The sequence below is a fragment of the Coffea arabica genome, chromosome 5c, assembly GCF_036785885.1.
Source record: "Coffea arabica cultivar ET-39 chromosome 5c, Coffea Arabica ET-39 HiFi, whole genome shotgun sequence".
Taxonomy (NCBI): Eukaryota; Viridiplantae; Streptophyta; class Magnoliopsida; order Gentianales; family Rubiaceae; genus Coffea; species Coffea arabica.
Window position 1 is genome coordinate 1513082 of NC_092319.1, and position 13703 is coordinate 1526784.

The following is a 13703-nucleotide window of genomic DNA, read 5'->3' on the forward strand; positions in this document are numbered from 1 at the left end:
TCAAAATAAAAGAAAAAAACCTCGTCCTGCTCATCCTATGCTAGTAATTAATTATGTATAATAGGGACATTCTTTTCTAGAGAAACTTTCAGCAGTGAGAGTGCAAGATATATGTCACAATAAGCATTGCATGTGATTGATATTTGACACTAAATGACCAGCAATTTGTTTATTGCTTAAGGAGATTTTTTTATTCATATATACATTTCTCCAAGATTTTTTAAAGTTAAACAATGAGATAAATTTTCTTGCATAGGAAGAAGTATGTAGTTATAATGTGTAGAAAGTAAAGATAGAGATAAAAGTGAAAATATTTCAAAAGTTAAACAAACACCAGAAAAATGAAGTAAGAAAATATTTTCAATAAGCTAACCAAACACCTGAAAATGATGGAAAGGAAATGATTTTCATGGAAAATTACTTCCACGGAAAATATTTTCCCAAGGAAAACATTTTACTTCCAACCAAACAGACCCTAAATGTAGCAAACAAACTAAAAGAAAAACATATTTGTTTTATATGGATATATCACCATATAAGCACATAAAAGGATTGGCTACCAACTTAAGAGAAAAAAAATTTTGAGATGTAGATAACAACAAAATCTAAGAGATTTACAAGAATTAATGATATCTAACTAAGAATAAATTTCGCACGCAAACATCACGTAGCTCTAAACAAGCATAAAAGAAGAAGGGAATAGTTTTTTGGTGATAAGAAATGTAAGTTATCTCATTACCGGAATGTCATCCTCTACTGCCTCTAGATTTGCAACTTCGACTGGAGTTTTGACTGTTTTCCATTTTTCCGCAGTGTAAGAGAAAATTTTGTAATTCTTTGCTTCTTTGAGTATTGCTACTTGTGACAAGTACATTATATATAGGGAGAGTAATACACATTAAGGTAGAGAGAGAGATTAAAAGGGAGGGGGAGAAAGGGCAAAATTTTGTAAAATCTAAATAGGCCTCTAAAATTCACTAAAATCTATGTATGGAGTCTTAATTTTTTAATGCAAATTTTATCACTTTGCTCCTTAATTTCCCAATATGTTTTTCTCAATTTCACTTTTAACTATCAATTAAAGAATCTCCTTTAATGTCCCTTTGTGACAACATCCTATAGCAAGCTTACTTTCCTTATAGTTGCATGCGATATAAAATTAGTATTAAATTAAGCTCAATATACTATTAGTAGTTGATGTAACTTTTGAATAACAAACAAGGAGTCTCTTTTAATTTCTCTTTGTAAAATATTCTATAACATTCCGACTCTTAGTTTCCTTATATTAATATGCAAATCAATATCACTTTGATGTTAGTATATGATAAGTGCTTAATTAGCATAACTCTTACATGACAATTAAAGAAATATAAATTAGCTCTGTTCACTAGAACTTAATTTCGTCTAAATTCTTTATTACATATGATTATGATACCTTGATAATAAATTTACTTGAACGTAGACAAAAAAAAAAAAAATCATGGAGTATCAATAAAGAAATGAACACAAAAAAGAAAAAAAAAAAAAAAAAAGCTTTGACTTTTGACTTTTGTCTCTGTAACCAAGCATCGATCTTTCCCAACTCCATTGAGCTTATTTCAAGCATTAACTCTTCGCTAAATTCCACTTTTTTAAGGCAATTCTTTTTCCTCGCAAAATATCTTTCTTTTATAGTTTACATTTTAATTATAGTTTATTTAAATGATTTATTTTATTCTAAGTTTGAAATTTAAAATTGTATATCAATTTATAATTTACAATGGTACCATGCATCTTCCCCAAATCCCCTGCAACAAAATTTTGAGCTCAAATTCATCAAACATACCTATTTGCTGACGCTATCCCAATGTGCCCCCTTTATTAGAAAATCAAATTAAACGTAATTAATTTATTCAGCATCCAATCATATTGAAAAATAGTGAAAGTTGAATCACTGAACCATTTATAATCCTTATTAATAGAAAATAGAAAATTTGAATTACTAAAACTTTTAAAAATATATATCGTAGAATGACATAAAGGAGAACAACAAATTACTCAAATAACTGAAAAATTAAACTCAAATGATATGAAAAGTACAGTCAAATCATATAAACCTAAGAGAAAAACAAAAAAAAAATATTAATAGTAGTAGAAATTAAAGTTACTCGTAGAACGAAGGAAGTCTTGTTTCTTGTGCTTAATTTGTGTTGGTGAGAGAAGACCAATTTAACAAAAAAAAAAAAAAAAGAAACAATTCGAGTATTGAATATTATGTTTTCTTATTGTTTGAATTAGAGTAATTCTATTAAACCCATCCAGTTTCTCTTTTAAAAAAAAAAAAGAAAAAAGAAACCCGAAAACATTTTGTTCACGTGCAAATCACGTGATCCATGACTAGTTTCACAATAAGAGATACAGTTAAAGTTATTTTTTAGAGACAAGTGGTGTGTGATGATATATGTTATATTTTGGTATGTGTTATCCTCTGTCATATTCGACACTGACTATTCTTTGGAGTCTTATACCCAATCAATATTTCGGCAATCACATTTGTTGGATGTGTAATCATCAAGAAAATCAGCCTACAGATGATTAGCCACAATTGTATTGACACAGCAAAAATGAATAATTACTGCTGCAGAGGCTATACTGCCTATACACTATGCTTTGGTGCTTTCATACTTCTATTAACCATGAAAGTGATATAATCAACATTGAAAATTTTGGAGTCCGTAAAATCTTCATGAAAATAGGGCCAAAACACATCGGTGTGAGCTTTTGAGTTCGTAGTTGATCGACTCAGATGCATCTGTACGAATTAGGGACTGTCAATTAGAGCACACCATCATTTGGATACGCATCTAAATCTCATTAGAGAATGTGGTGATAACCCCATAAGAACTTCCAGCAGCTTATCCTCTGGAAAGCTTGAGATTGCCGTTATGCTTTTCTACCAGAATTTCAAGAAATCAATTAATCAGAAGGAAGTAGTGCAAGAACAACCAATGGCATATGTAGGAATTGTGTTGATGGTGGCAAGATTGTTATACGGCGCTTAACTATTACTTTTACACATCCTATTGACAATCTGATTTCTAATTGCAAACTGCTGATCTTAGAATTTCCTTGGATAAAACAAATACATCCAAAATTATTTGCCTCGTCAGTTCTTAAGCAATAAGTAGGAGTCTTACATGTTTCCTTTTCTTTAACAGAGGTCAGGTTTGGCCCGCCTCTAATTTGATGTAATTTTTTCTCGGTTTTTAATATATTAAGGAATGGTATCCCTTAAAAAAAAAAAAAAAAAAAAAAAGCAATAAGTAGGAGTCATTTGATCCCATAGTCATCCCCGAACGTAGTTAAAACAATCAACCAAATTTCTAGACTCATTCTGCTGCGCTTGATCCCGATCCCCTTCCGAGTTTCACCACCACCATAAGGCTGAACAGTGCTGGAAAAATACTGACCCTTGTACAATCAAAGTCATATAGCATAGAAGCAAATCTTAATCAGGATTGGTACTAACAATTTAAGACAGTATAGAACTGGTTCCCAACTAGTATAATACGATGTCTAGGTTGCTTCTTCTACTAGTTTGTTTTGATTTATTAGATTAATCAGATTTTTCGATTTTGCATTCTGCTCTGCAAGAGAGAACACAATGGTAAACTTAAACATCCCGCAGGATATACGCCTTGAACATCTGACGAGGTTACTGCCACGTTCTCTGATGCGATATAGGTGCGTATCAAAGTCATGGCGGGCTCTAATGGACAGCCCTAAATTCATACACATGCATCTGAATCGATCAAGTATGGAGTCAAAAGGTCACAGCCATTAGTCAATTTCGTGGGAGTAATTTTGGTGTGTATGTTGCTACTGACCTGCAGTTAATCATCTGGTATGAACATATTTGTGAAATTAAAAAGATTTTAGATGTTAATTGTTGGGATCCAAGCACAGAATAAACGACTATTGAAATATTAAATGCACAACAATTTCACATAAACAAGCCACAAGCCACAAGCATGAAAGATAAACAACACACAAGATTTAATGTGGACCGACTCCGTCATTGTGCCTACGTCCAAATCCTAAGTCCAAACCCTTGTATATCATTTCTCATCTCCAACCCATGTTAAGATTACATGTCGCCCTTGTGTGCTACTTTGTAGTATGTCTATCCTCACCTATTTATAAACCACATTACTTGATCAATACCCAAGTAATAACAGGAAATAATTGCTAATTCCTAAACTGGTTTAGAATAGGAAATAACTCATAATTCCTAAACTCATACAAATAGGATTTTCCTTGGTTGTGTTTGAAACTAGATTCAAAGATCTTTCCAATGGTATAAAATTCAAGCTCTGATTCATTTTCTATAAGTACTAGAAAATCTACAAATCTGATTGAAAATTAGAACCTGCATAACTCAGAATTGAAGAATTGCAGTGGCTTGTGACTAAATTTAGGCTAGCTTATGATCTGAATCTCTGAGAGATGTCTCTACATATTTTTAGCCCTCAATTCTATTTTCTAATGGCACCAATTTCATAGTTTTTCGATGAGTATAACTTGAGTTATGCGGGTTTAATTGAACGCTATCGCTGCTGAAAATCTCAAGCCAGCATCCTGATGAACGCGGGGTATATATATGGCAAATTAGTTCATTCACAATCAAGTTTTACATTTATAACATTCTAAATACCTCACACGTGATTTTTCCCAACTATACGAGTTGCGATTGAGCATAAGGTATTAAGGATCGAACCCACAAAGAAGATTGTCAATTGCCGGTGATTTTCAAACTTATTTATTATTTAGACTATCACACGTACAAGAAATTAAATCTATGCTATAAAAGTAATAAATATACAATAGAAAACTCCTAGAGGTATGGAATTCCTTACTATTCTTGCAAATGACATTACCGGTTAAGTGAATGCTATTATCTTGGCTAATTATGGCGTAATTTCCTAATGTGTGTGAAACCTACTCTCGTAGTGAATCAACTATACTTGTAACTAAGCCATATCTACTCTCGTGGTCATGAAATTAAGTATAAATTCATTTCTTCAATAAAGTTATATGAAACAAGCCACCAAAGTCACATAGGTGCACCTCTACTCTCGTGAATAAACTCCCTATGTTTATCACTTCCTTGAACTAGAGTTAAATTCCAATTCTCATTACAAACTTAACACCTTAAGACTATCACAATTAATGGCTGGTTAATCATGATTAGAAAAAAAAAAGTGATAAATAACCTGCTCAAAATAATATCATCAAATAACCAAGTAAACATCACTAACAAGATATGGCAAATTCATCCATAACTCTAGACATATACTTTAACTAAACTTGAAGAACAAGATCCAAACTTGTATTATAACTAAACATGAACTAAAATACAAAAGTGAAAGAGATAGGAGAGAAGTCACCCTTGGAGAATACGTGACCTCGAAAATGCGACCTCAGGTCGCGTATTGCACCCCACGTTTTCTCCTTTGCAAGTTTGCACTTTTTGGACAGAATTCATCCTTGCTCTATTTTTTGTCCAAATTTAAATAACATTTTCTTGATGATAGAGGCTAAACTAACTCTTTTACAAAACATGAAAGTTATAGCTTTTTGAGTTAGATTTTCAATGCCTCAAGAATCATCCAATTTGGAGCTCTGTTGACTAAGAAATGACCAAAATACTCTCTAATGGTCAAAACTCCGTTTCAGCTTTTGACCATAAAAATGTACTGCTGTATTTCGACTTTTTGACAATAAAAACTACTGAACTGGACTTCAATGTCTCATGCCAAATGTAGATCTATATCTTGGCTTCAAAATGGTATAGGAATCACGTCAATCCAATACTTGTAATTCAAGATATAGGCGAAATACTAAAATATGCCAAAACTGTAAAACTTCCTTCTTGTAGACTAAGTTACATTTCATCTCTTGCACTTTATATTCTCTTTTTATCATTTCAAATCATCATCAATCATCCAATTATCTTCTCAACTCACTGCATTTGATGATTGAATTCTTAAACCTACAAAAACATGAAGTTTTCACCATTAAAATCCATAGAAATGTAATTTTTACCACTTAAACCACAAAATGTATATTTTCACTAGAATCTTAACTAATTAGCTATAAAAATAGTTAAAACACATCAAAATTAACTAATGAAACACACAAAATATGCACTTATCACATCTTTATTTGGAGTAGCTTATTTGCTTAATTATTTAGCATCCAATTATTCATTAGATATACTAAAAGTACCTCTAAATTGTTATTGTAGGGGAAGACTAAGGAGGCATTTCAATAACTTTTGACCAGAATTAGGGTTTTCTCATAGTGGGTAAGTGGCTCTTTTATACCTCTATGGTTTTTTAAAATGTCTTCATAAAAGACTTTATTAGCTAATTGTTATGCAAAAATATATTTTGCTATATTAAAATGGATTGAGTATATGTAATTATTTGATGACTATGTGCCTATCATGATTATGCTTTATGTTTACAAGTGATTGCTATGCGATATTTGGATATGTTGGACTTGTTAAATAAGTAAAGGACAGGAAAAGGTTATAGAATTGCCACTTTTGAATACCGATACATCCCTCCCATGGGATATAATAGTGAACAAATTACCCTGTCACAGGAAACAATAGTGACCATAGTAATTATCCAGAACTACATTTTAATTGATATATGGCCCTATTATGTGAAAGAATAGTCATATTTAATGGTTTTGCCACGGGATATAATAGTGGTCATAGCACATTCTTTAGCTAAAGGCAAAATGAAAAGAAAAGGAAGGTTCCACGGATTATAATTAAAGAATAATAAAATGTGAATTTGTGCATAATTATGCATTGAATATATAATATGCATGTCATGTGCTAATTGTTATTTGCTTCATATACTAATTTCTTCAATCTTATAGTATCACTTGGTGGATTTTTTTTCCTTTAGAGTACTAAAATTTACCCACGAGATCCATGAAACTATTTGTCGGTAAAAAAGATTTCATATATACTAATGTTTTCGACACTAACAGTGTAAAAAATTCTTTGCATGAGTTAGTCTAGATTCATGGCACAAGTGAAAAAATGGAGGTTTTTGCACATCAATAGAGAATATGTATGATGATTAAGATAAAAAATCATTTATATTGACAGTTTAAAAAATTTATCCTTGGTTAAGATGTAAAAGAAGCCAAAACATACACAAAATTTGGAGTATTTGATTATGCAAACGGATTTCAACTGATTCTATTACTTAATACACATACAACTTCATCATTCTATGTTTGAGAACCCAATTTGTTCACTAGGGAACGAAAAAGTACAGGCACTGAAGGAATGTTGGCACAAAAAAAAAAAAACACATGCATAGCGGAAGCAATTTTAACACATAAAAATATTTTGGAAGAGAAGGACAATAAATGTACAAACAAATACTCAACTATTTATTAACTCAAAACTCAACAATAACAAATATCAAGTCGTAACCTTTTGTTCACGACAATTAGCAACTCTCAACTATAAGACTTTCCCTCAAATCTATTCTTCAAGACTCTACTCAACTCTTCAAAGAAACATTAAAACGCTAGCACCCAATTTATATAGTACTAAACGGATTCAAACCACTAGTAAAAGGAAATACGCAAAACCAAATACTAACAGGGCTAGACACAATCTACACTAATAAGGAAGCTGCACTTACCAGCCCCTCGGGGTTCGGTTCAGTGGTTGTAGTCCCAGTTGGGGGAGAGCCACGTCTCGGGATCGAGTCTCCGTTCTACCGCGGCTGGTGATGCTTGGGGCGAGCCGCTCCCAATCCGCAGTGGGATTAGTTGGGCCGTACGGTAACCAGTCCATGGGCCCAGATACCCACTGTGTGAAAAAAAAAAAAAAAAAAAACTGCAGTTACCAGCCAAATAAGCTTCGGGTTGGGACTCCGGACGACCTACAAAGAATTCGAGAAAGACTTGTTAACTTAGCATGGGCTATGATCCCATGCAACTTACATAACCAAAACTTTTACAATCATCCAAACTAAATAACTAAACGACACCTAATTAAATTACTAAATTAGCTTGATTGAATTTCCTTCAATGAATTATGATCCTCAACTACGTTGTTCGATAATCATATTTCATATTTGTTTTTATTTCTTTCTTTAAGAAACGCATTTGTTTTTTTTTTTTTTTTTTTTTTGCACATTTTATCTCTTTCAAATATGTTCCATCCACTTTACTGGGTCCAGCTAAACAATTCATATCAACTAAATCTATGCCAAGCAGCACATAGTAACTCTGACTACAAGTTTTATTTACTTTTTCCTCAAGGAGACTTAGTTCCAAGATAAAAAAATTCCTCCAATCCATCGTTGTAGCTAAAAAGTTCTGTTACTAGACATGTGGTTTCTGAAACATCGTGACTGCCCCCATCAACAGAATCCGATCGATCAACAGCTCTTGCAGCCTGCTGAAATAGATGATGGTGCAGAATATTGCATAATTAAGGAACTTAGATGATAAATAAGTGCTTCAAACACACAATTACGTATCTCAAAGTTTGACAATGAAGCGCAACTTTGGTGGTAATTGGTAAGACATTTCAATTGTAACCTAATAAAATACCCATGGTTAGAAACTTAGGTTGAGACCAATTTTGGCCCACTTGATTTTGTAAGGGAAATAAAATTAGTTTCGCTAGAAATGAGAGACGGAAAAATTCATTAAGTGAAACGTGAAAGACATTTTGAACGATTTTTCCTTTTTTCATTGACAAATTATGGACCCTGTAAATTCGACAGAATATGTAAACTTTAGGTCTTCCTCAACATGATTTTCGTACATGAAACGGTTAATCTTTGGGTAAAAGAGAGAGTTTGTTCAATGGCAAAGGAGGAATACGAATTATTTGCAGTCTGAACTTATTACATCTGGAACTCTTGGAAAGCCAAACTGTTTGATTGTAAGGATAATGATCCCATGTCCTTGGTTAGTTTTGCTTCTGGAATGTTATCTTCTTTCAAGGAGGCCAATTCCCAATCACACACACATACATATACAATCTTGAAAATTATATTGAGTAAAACTAAGAATGCAGACCTTGAAAACTATATCGAGTAAAAAAAAATGCAGACTTCATCATTAGGCAAAGAACGTGACCAAAAAAACAGAAATTTCAGCATATTCCTGCAAGAAAACCAATGCACACAAGCAACTGTAACATATCTTTAGTTGAGAAAAGTTACTAGTTGCAATTTGAATTGCATACCAAACAATGACAGAAATAAGTATCTTATTCCCTAAAAATTACTTCTATCACCAGCCAAAATGGTTCCCGATTTTCTATACTCCTCCTTCAAGCTAAATAACCAGTCCACCTAAAATCATTAGAGACAGAGCCAAGCCCCAGTAGTTTGGCCAAGCCCCAAGGGTGAAGGCAGAGGAGAGGAAAGAATAGATTCAATATACTGATTAGGAATTAATAATATTTATAAATTACAAGATGGTCCCTTTTTTAAAATATTTATATAATATACCCTACGGATCCAATACTCGCAGGTTTTTGTTTCCTGATTCATATCTATATCTGAATTTTGCAGATACTCGACTCTCATCTGCTCCGCTAAGAAAATCGGATCGGATATCCTATTTTCCATAGTAAGATGGATCGTATCAGTCAGTTTTTCGGATCGGAAATTTTTTTTTCCCTCCCACCCCCAGGTATAGGTATGAGTATTGAAACGTTGGAATAAATTCTCAAAATTTGGTGATTCTCAATTCCCAATCAATTTGGGGGGTTTTGGTTGATTACCAAATTTGATTCCTAAATGGAAAATGAAAATTCAAAAAAAAAAGCAATTTCCATCTTTTCCAAATCTCTTCCCTCTCGTACATCTCTCTCCCCTTCCCAAGCATCTCCACCACCATGCCTCCCTAACAACCAAACCTTCTTTCTCTACTTTCTTGCTTGCCATCGGCCTCCGCTCTCCTTCCTCGCTCATCTCTCTCATCCTGAAAAATTTTCCTATGGTTAAATCTCTCTAACAGCAAATTATTTTAAAAAACTTGGCAAAGTTTTCCATCTAAACACAACAGCTTACAAGCCTTGCGTGATGATGAAGTTGAGGGGTGATTTCTACAGCAAAAGAGCATGAACTTTACCTGTACTTGAATTACATAGGAAGATGGCCATTCTGCATCTTGGAAGCATAGAAAGATGACCATTCCGCATCTTGGATTTCCATTTTTAGTTTAGATCTTTGATTCGAAAATCTTGGAAATCCTAAACTCAACAAAGCTTAGCAGCTTCAAATTAGTAGAACTAGCTGTGAATTTTCTTCATTTTGAAGTTGATTGGTGGTGGCTACCCTGAGATGTATGGAAGGTAAGAAATGAAAAGCTCCTCAAAAACAAATACAAAATTTCATTTTGATACCCAAACTAAGAAGTTTTTACCAAGCAATAGATATTGTAATGATGCCATAGGCTTATACCCACACTAAAATTTTGTAAATGATACCATTTACAATTCCAATTCCAGAACCTAACCAAGCGAATTTATGAAAATTTCATGCTCGACTCCAAAAGCATAAGTTTGAAATTTTGCACGTAAAATCAATTTACTTGACTTTAATTCAACTTTAGCTCAATAATAATAAAGGCTCATGTGAATTCAAATTTGAAAAGTAGATTAGCCAGATTTGAGCACAATTTACCCAATATGAAATATTGTTACATCTTCACTTCATGATGGTTCACTCACTAATGGAATTCTATAACAATACACACTTTTAAAGAAAACAATTATCATGTTTAAATTGTATTTTAAGTTTTGAAATTTTGTGGTTGACAGCTTTAGCTACCTGAAATATATGGCGCAGAACATTGCATGATTAGCTTGAAGAACTTGGATGATTAAGTACTTTAAACAAACATTTACATCCCTCAGAGACCCAGTTTGTTCTTGCAGCAAGGATAAACAGTGTGAGTGATTGCAGAAAAACTCGGACAATCATTCCCCACCAAATTCCCTGAATGAATTGGGTAAAGAGGACATACTGTTTTTCAGGACATTCATCTGATAAACAAATGCTGATTGTTAAACAGGAGAAATAGATAACTTACTACAACTCCTGAGCTGGTCTTGAAGCATAGAACACATCCAATTGGAAGACCAATGATATATAGTAGGTAACCAAGTTAAGATAGCCATCAACAGTTTGCCATCCACTCCCAATGGCCACCCCTGAAATTTATACAATATGTTACTGAGTATGCATTTGATGTCTCAACTTGAACAAGCACTAAGCTGCTCAAGGAACCTCACCAGACAGTATGGGTTGAATGCCATTTGAGAAGACAGAGATGGCAAGCAATGGTTTCAACTCTGGCACAGCCTTAATGAGATGAGCGTCGCCGGTGAAAAGTTTCACTCAGTCCAACCCTAAATATCAGCATTATTGCTGCCAAAATTATATTTATTAAAGTGCTGGTTGTGGTTACAACAATGACTGAGAACTTTGCAACCATTGGATGGCCTGATCCAGGTTCGTTACTGACTCGAACGCTGCATTAGTGTACCAAAATTAATCAATTTATTGTCCATATGAACATTTGCTCTTTAATCCTGAAAATGTAAAGCATCCAGCAGAATGTAAGAAGGTAGTTATTCAGTGAATCTCATACCTTGCTGCAGCTGATATCCCAAGCATAAACATCATATCCCAGTTCCGGTAACTCATGCTGTCGTTTCACTTAAAATGTGAGCATTACAAAACCTGAAGAAGAAAGTAGAGAGTTGTAGTCAAATTTACCATATAGAAATGGAGTCTAGTGCAATTGTAGGATTGGAATTTGGAAAGGAGACCTCATGTGGGAACAAGACCTTGGAAGTACCATATATCCAAAGCTGCACCATCAGCAGAGCCTCGCAAATCAATTTTGCTAGGAGTTTTAAAACTCATTTATGCATGTGAAAAAGAAAGAATGCAATGAACATACATAACATAACATCAGAAGCAATGGTTAACTTGAAGTAAGGCAAATGCCTTCGAAAGCCACGAGGAACACACCCAACTGCAATATAAGCTACCTGGAGAAATCTTTGCATCAGGGAATTTATGGCAAATGCATGAAGTTGGAGAATCAGCCCTCAAACAAAAATTTGGCCTTGTTCTGCTATATCATTTGATTGCCCCTATTGCTCTGAGGAATGCACCAGAGTACCAGTGTAGGAATGTCAGGACAAAAGCTGCAGCTATGTACAAGACAATTGCCCTCTGGCGAATCATCCCCAAGGCTGAATAGCGTTTTGCCCCATAAGCTTGGCCACAAACCATATTGTTAATTCATATTGTTAATTCTGAGCTGTATTATCAATTGTTTTTTCACTTTTTAAGTTTTTTTCCTATGCTACACAAATTCATATAGAAGTGTGGACATTAATCAGCAAGATTATTAATAGCATAAAACCAAAAAATGTTGATGAAGCATACATATACTCATCTCACAGGTATAATCGGAGGTTTCCTACAGCCAGTCCTTTATATGAGTATTAATAATCAGAGGATTGACTGGTTGGTACACGAGTTTATCTGCAACTAATTAAGTTTACATTGTTAGAGAATGTTAAGGTGGATACTTGATCCTATTCCAAGAGTCGTAGGTAGTTGAGTGTACAAAAATCATTCCTGGATGAATAGGAGGTCATTGTCGCCAAGGTACCTTCCAGATGTAAAAGGAAGATGTCTCAGGTCTCAAGTCTCAACTACCAGTCGAAGGCTTCAAGCTTCAAAAACTTCAAACACCCATTCTTATGGCACTAAAATTTGACTGCAAACGAAGTGAAAGGCAGGCAAAGGACAGAAGACAGTTGTACGGTCAACACTAATGATAGCACTATCCATTAATACCAAAAGCAATGGCGAAAATTGCTGTGTACCAGAAATCAAATCTACCTTTCCAAGTTTCAACCACAAATGTTGCCCACGCAAGTTTTATTCCTTTCTCTTTGCCCTTTATCTTCTATTCTTCAATATGTAGAAGCAGAAAGAACATGTACACATTTCACTACCTTATGAAGCAAATCATCAGAACTCCCAACTTTATTCGGCTTCAAGGAATTAGCCTCATTCATATGAACTTGGGTATTTGACTTGTTAGCAATAAATCCAGGAGAAATAACTAGTGCATCACTGAAAAAGTTGTCCAACTCCAACATCCTGGGAACGAGTTCAAAGCAGCAACTAGCGTTTTCAGTGGCAATTTATTTTCCTAGTTAACATTTCAGCACGGATAATCACCATGTTATTATGGAAATCACCATAAACCAGTATTCAAGAAGCCTGTTAATCATCAACGTTCAATTGCAAAGGTCAACCGTAAATTGGAAAAGATTAAAAGAAAAAAAAAGACTTCAGAATAAGAACAATGAAAACTACACGTACAAGAAACTCAAGGTTCTGAAGAAAGCTAATAAACGTAAGCGGATGAAAGCCTTCAATTTTCACCCACGCTTTTCCAGAAATACTTCAGCTTAAAGTGCTCAAGAGATACTTGGAAGTGTGCTCTGCTCAAGCCTTTTGGCTTCCACACATTTTCTACACTCTCAGTCCATGCTTAATGAGCTAAAACGACATCATTCATGCTTTGCGATCCTAGAGAAGTTCGCTAATTTCGTTCTGGAAACTGACCAT

The 13703-nt window shown here is 34.0% G+C and overlaps 1 pseudogene; it reads right to left on the reverse strand.

Annotated features, from left to right (window-relative positions):
• Positions 1–5346: 5346 nt before the first annotated feature.
• Positions 5347–13564, reverse strand: LOC113691069 (protein DETOXIFICATION 41-like; annotated as a pseudogene).
• Between the last annotated feature and the right edge of the window lie 139 nt (positions 13565–13703).